Source organism: Benincasa hispida, chromosome 3 (assembly GCF_027475165.1).
Source record: "Benincasa hispida cultivar pf3 chromosome 3, pf3_genome.v1.1, whole genome shotgun sequence".
NCBI lineage: Eukaryota > Viridiplantae > Streptophyta > Magnoliopsida > Cucurbitales > Cucurbitaceae > Benincasa > Benincasa hispida.
Window position 1 is genome coordinate 35924070 of NC_143480.1, and position 5942 is coordinate 35930011.

Sequence of the window (5942 nt, forward strand, 5' to 3'; positions counted from 1 at the left end):
TCTATGAGTAGTGGAAGGATCTTTCCAAATTTCAATCATATATGAACTTTACAATTACAATCACAAATGGAAACATGTGATTATGCATAAAATAGAAATTACAACATGTTTTACTACAGATCAAGGGAATAATAAAAAACCTTTGTAGACTCATCTTCAAGTTCCTTGATCACGAACGCTTGATCACAACAACACAGGAACGTTCGTCCAACACAACCACTGCACTACACGAACACCGCGCATTCGAACTAAGTGATCGCCAAGGTCACGAACACCCCGAACATCGCGAACGGCCTGCACATAACCTTGTTTGTGTCGAGTTGAGTATGACACCACCAAGAAGGTTACCTCAGTATCCTTGGTGTGAGAATGAAGAGGGTGGAATCTGTGTGGACTTGGTCAGAGGTAGAAAATCGAAGGAACCACAATCATGTAAACGATTGAGCAAATGGGAGATGGAACAACCTATTATATAGGTCGATGCCCAATTGTTTAGGAAAAGCTATGCATTTAGCTCATTGTCTAGTTGAGTGTCTATCGTGTAAGAACACTCCGCGATCGTTTAGCTAACTCCAAGCTGTCGCTTAGTAAATCTAATTTACTTAACAACTTCTCCGTGAGAAATTTTCGATAGTGGAAAATCTAAAAAACACAATTTTGCAAATCTTATTTCTTTTCTTACTAAAATTAGGAAAACATTTTTCCTTTTATCTCATAGTTACCATGAAACCATCAATAACCTATTCAATTTGGTTATTCATAAAAAGAGATAATCATCCAATAAATATTATTATATAAATGATAACTAACTTACCATAATATATTTATAACCTATAATTTTAATATTTCATCTCATGAAATATAAACCATAGCTCTTTTTCTATTACATGGCACTTAATGTCTAGTTGGGTTAACCCATTTACATTAACCCTCCATTTGATGTATCTCATACACCATACCAATCATATCATATATAATCGAATTACCTCTTGTCAATTTGAACATTTCAAATCAACACCGAGAACTAATCCTCAACTTGAATCCATTGAGCTACCAAAGGGACCTTATGGACTTGTAGCTCGAAGCTCCAACAATACGTGAATAACTGACTAAACTCTTTAGTCACGGATCCACAATCCATTAACTGCCAGACACTCCATTAAAGACCGACAACTAAACTCTCCTTACTATAGATATATTATGTGTCCATCTTAACCAATCAATAGTGCGACAACCCTTCACAGATCGCTCGTAAGTACAGCTCGGCCAATAACGATTATGCCCCTATAGTTACATTTAACTCCTTAAGTACCACTAAATCTAACTCCTAGTCTTACTATGACTTAGTCCTTTCTTCCAAAGAGAAGTTGTGGCCACTATGTTCAAGCCCCGGAATCAATCCTTAAAGAAGCAATCTATCTACTTACCCCCTGCTTCGGAGAAGAAGTGAATTCCATCTTGTGTAAGCTCCTAACTCCCAGACTAGCAATTCCAAAAAGGTTGGCATGTTGAGTTGGCAATCTGACCACTCTCACCCATACTAATCAAAGAATCTGCCTCAAAGACAAGAGTTCCCAAAACACTCAAGATTAAGGTCGTGTCATCTATGGTCATTTAGGTGAGATGTAAGTCTTCAGTATTAACAACATTATATACAGAGTCTAGCCATCTCGTAGTCCAGTCTTATACAAACTCTTTGTATAGGGCACCCCCGCTCGCATGTCTCCACATGAATGGTCAAGGTCTACCATCTATAGTAGTTTAAACACTTGCAAGCCTCTACAAAGCGGGTCGTATCCGTAGTGTCATCAGGATCACCACCTTAATCCTTATACTACAGATCTATTTAGGTGATATATCACTTAAGGCATAATCTATTGTATATCACATATACATGCTTAAGTTTACATAAGATAACCATGAAGCTTAGTTTATTGGATATGAGTAAATGCAAAAATGAAATAACAATTATTTTATTCATAAAACAATGTGTATAATTACAAATAACGAGACTCTGGGAGAATTAGGACACTTACCCAACAAAATAATTATTGCCATTAATGTCAAGGGCTGCAAATTCTAATTTTGTAAGATTTGTCATGGCAACATTATCACAAAATATTGTATTTTATATTAGAAATTTAATAGATATTTATACAAAATTAAATTAAATTTATTTAATTATAACGAAGAGAGAAAATCGACATATCTTTAGGACCTATCTTTAGTGGAGAAAACAACTGGAGCTCATGCTAATAACGTGTTGCGAATTTATTGTGCTATTATAGAAAAATTAGTGGAATTTGAAGTGTATTTCTTACCAATGGGTGAATAACTAAAATTATAAAATTAGATAATATGAAAATTAGTGGAAGTGGAATTCTCACCAATGTATGTGTGATCTTAAGATCCAGCAAATGTCACTATTTATAGACAACGTGATAAGTAGGATGTGGAACATGGACATCAAGCATGAATAAGGCACATGAACAATATAAAGAATGACATATGACTCTTGGACACTAAGCAATGGACATCTAAAAGTACAAAGTTTGAGAAAACATTTTGGAAAAAGTTTTTGAACGAGCGTCTTAAAAACCAAGAGGGTTTTTGGAAAAAGAGTAAAGGAAAAAAAGTTTGAGAAAATATTTTGAAAAATCTTATATGAAGAAAAAGAAAATTTTTAGAAACAAATTTGGAATGAAAAAAATCTGAGGAAATATTTTGAAAAGTTTTATAAAAATAAATTTGACTACAAACAAGTTCTGAAAAGAGAGATATTTTCAAAAAAAAGATTCGAAAATTTATTTTGACAAGAGTTTTTTAGAAAATGATTGTGAAAAAGATTCGAAAATTTATTTTGAAAAGAGAAACGTTTTGAAAAAAAAAAGTTTGAAAATTTATTTTGAAAGAGGGTTTCTTTAAAACAAAAGAAAATGTTTGTGAAAGAGTATTTTTTTTTTTTTTTTCAAAGAGAGAGCTTCATAAAAACAAGATTTTAGAAAATGATTGTGAAATAGGGTTTTTGAAAAATAGAGGGAAAAGATTGAGAAAATATTTTGGAAAGTTTTATGAAAAAGAATTCCTGAAAAGAAATTTTAAAGAGAAAAACTCTAAGAAAATGAAAAAAAGAAAAAAAATTGAGAAAATATTTTGGATGAAGTTGTTGAAGGAGAAATTTTGGACCAACCACAAATTGCTTCGTTTACTAAATTAATGATGAAATTCCAAAATATTAAATTTGGAATCAATTAGGAGTTGACATGTGCCCCAAATTAAAGTTGAAGATGAATTTTGATAATGTCATGTGGTTTCATCATGACTATTGAATTGAATAAAATTAACTTTATTCAATTTAATATTAATATTATTTGGGTTAAAGTCTCTAAATCCTTTAATATTATTATTATTTGACTTAAATCTCTAATCCCAAAAATATATTGAATTTGATCTAATGCCAAATCAAACTAATTGGACCAAGAGTTATACTCATGATTAATCAAGTTCAAATCTAACTAATTGAGTCCAAAAGCCAAACTCATGGGTCAACTAAGTCCAAGTCCATGAATTCTATGAGAACTCTATAAATAGACATTTGTAAAAAGGATAACAATTCTACCCTTCATAGAGCCCAAGGAGACTTCACCAACAAAAAACAAGCCCCTTTTTAAAGGTAGAAGAATGTTTTCAGTTAAGACAGAATTAGAGGATCAAGTATTAAAAATTGAACCACAATGCATTAAATCAACATATACATCAGCACGAACTTAAGTTCAATTTCACAAATTAAATTTCTCCGAAAGCCTTATGCAAACAAAGTTTTATGAAAGAAGAATTTTTGCAAAGACAAACATACGAGAGAATGATTTGAGAAAATGTTTTTAGAAAAACCTGAGGAAATATTTTTTTAAAAAAAAGTTTGAGAAAATATTTTGGAAAAATGTTTGAGAAAACGTTTTGATAGGAGCGCTTTTGGAAAAAAAAAAAAAAAAGAGTAGAAAAGAGTTAGAGAAAATATTTTGTAAAAATTTTTATGAAAAGAAATGAGCAAAAAGAAAAATTGAAGAGAAAAAATTTTAAAAAATGTTTATGAACGTAAAAACTTTGCAAAACTAAAATTTAGAAGAAAAAATTTTAAGAAAGGGAAAGTTTTTGAAAAAGAGAGTTTTAAAAAATGGAATAAAATTTGAGAAAATATTTTGGAAAGTTTTATGAAAAAGAATTTTTACAAAAAGAAAATTAAAGAGAAAAAAGTTGAGAAAATATTTTGGAAAAAGTTTACGAAATGTAAAAACTTTTGCAAAAAGAAATTTTAAAATAAAAAAGTTTGAGAAAGGGAAAAGTTTTGGGAAAAAATTGAAAAAAAAAATGTTTTGATAAGATAAGAGCTTTCAAAAGAGAGATTTTGAAAAAAAAAAAAAAGTAAAAAAAAGTTTGAAAAAATATTTTTGAAAGTTTTATGAAAAAGAATGTTTTGCAAAAACAAAATTGAAGAGAACAAAGATTTTGAATGAGAAAACTCTTGGAAAATATAGAAGAAAAAGAAGTTTAAAAAATATTTTGGAAAGTTTCATGAAAACATTTTTTTACAAAAAAAAACAAAAAACAAAATTTTATGAAGATTTTTTTTACAAAAAAAAATTATGAAGATTTTTTTTTAATGAAATGTTTTTGAAAGAGAAAACTCTTAAAGAAAAAAAAAGGAAGGAAAAAAGTTTGAAAAATATTTTAGAAAGTTTTATGAAAAAGATTTTTGCAAAAAAACAAAATTGAGAAGAGAAAAAAGTTTTTAAGAAAATGTTTTTGAAAGAGAAAACTCTTAAAAAAAAGGAAGGGAAAAAAAAGTCTAAAATATTATGAAAAAAGTTTATGAAAAGGGAAAAGAAAAAGGAAGAAAAACATTTTGGATATAATAATAGAAGTAAAAAGGAGAAAAATACTTGAGAAGGTTTGAAGACGGAAAGTTAAGAAATCATAAAAGAAGTTGGAACAGAGAGCGTTTTTTAAAAACGGCAAAAACCCCAAAACCAAAATACCAAAAAAAAAAAATCACATAATAATAATAAAATTGCAGCAAAATCCTAGAAAATGAATTTAAAAAAATGAAAGAAAAAAATATAAAAAGCTGAGAAGAAAAGGCTGTTGAGTTGGAATTAGGGCATACGTAATAAATCCCACTTTCATCCAATCGATCAATGTTAATTTGAAATTATATATCCCAAAAAACGAAAAAGCAATTAGAATAATCATAATAATTAATCAATTAAACAAGTTTTGGTGCACATAATTAGGTTAAATGATGAAGAAAGAGAAAAAACAGAGGCTTCCGGCCCAACTCAAAACCCTAAATTAAAATCACAAATATTAATTAATAACAACATTAGTTCAACCAATGAATCTTTAATCCCAACACTATTAACGAATAAGAAGAAGAAGAAGAATTTGAAAAGTAAATAGTTACCTGCTCTACTGGTTGGTTCTTTCCAAATTGAAAAAAATGAAAAACCGTAATTGAATTGAAGCAGAGCAGAGGTGTCCCTCGCCTTTTATAACCCCTTCACCGTCCACCGTCAAAAAAAGTATCCGTTGCCAGTTTCCGGTCAACTAGCCGTTGCCAGTCGTCGGTCAACACAATATCAGCCACTGCCCATAACCGTCATTTCTTGCTCTTCAAATTTTTTTTGAACCATACACTGGCCGTTGCTCAAAAATATATATATTTATTTATTATAATATGTTCACTTTGTTTAATTTCAAATAAATCATATTCATTTCTAGGTTAAAAAATATTTTTGGTCTCTAAATTTTTATGAATATAACAATTTAGTCCATGAACTTTGACTTGTAAAGATGTTGTTCATATACTTTCAATTATGTAACTATTTAATCTCTCAATTTTAGTATGTAATAATTTAGTTTTTTTACTTTCAAATTTGTAATAA

General features: G+C 29.4%; 1 long non-coding RNA gene across 1 annotated transcript; it reads right to left on the reverse strand.

The window, feature by feature from the left end:
- LOC150037226 (uncharacterized) lies at window positions 1-5612 on the reverse strand. Its single transcript, XR_016528647.1, has 2 exons — window positions 5462-5612; window positions 1-385 (listed from the first exon to the last, which is right to left on the reverse strand). It is a non-coding gene; the product is annotated as an uncharacterized LOC150037226 (long non-coding RNA).
- Between the last annotated feature and the right edge of the window lie 330 nt (window positions 5613-5942).